We start from the raw sequence: 587 nt of genomic DNA, 5'->3' as shown, positions 1-587 counted from the left end.
AGCAATCATTTTAGGGCCATCAATCACTGATAACACTAAACTGATGAGCGGTAACAGCTTTTAATGCGTCGCCTATGGCCAATTTTGGGTAATGTCGTTTTTTTGAGGTTTCGCACGCATGCGCAATTTTAAGGCTCGACATGTTTGGTGTCTCTTTACCCGACGTGACCCCCCGTCTTTTATATTTTACCCAAAAATTTGGTAATAATAAATGTTTTAGAATTTAATATAGGGGAAACTGTTTTTTTTTTTTTAAATCTGTAGTTTTTCCCTAATGTATTAAAAAATAAAACCCCCAGTGGTGATTAAACACCCCCAAAATAAAGCTCTGTCTGTCCCCAAAAAAAGGGTATAAAATTCATTTCAGTACAGCGCTGCATGACGGAATAAATGTCAGTCAAAGTACCGCAGCGCTGAATACTGAAAAATGGCCTGGATGGGAAGGGGGTGTAACACCGCGGATGTCAACTGGTTAATAATAATAATAATAGGTCACATCAGTCATAGAAGCCAACATTTCGGGGCCTTGCAGGGTCCCTTCCTCAGGGTGACATAGGGACAATATTACATGTAGGTGTGCAGATATA

The sequence above is a fragment of the Nanorana parkeri genome, unplaced genomic scaffold (assembly GCF_000935625.1).
Source record: "Nanorana parkeri isolate BGI_ZX_2015 unplaced genomic scaffold, ASM93562v1 scaffold2223, whole genome shotgun sequence".
Taxonomy (NCBI): domain Eukaryota; kingdom Metazoa; phylum Chordata; class Amphibia; order Anura; family Dicroglossidae; genus Nanorana; species Nanorana parkeri.
This window is presented reverse-complemented; position numbering follows the sequence as displayed.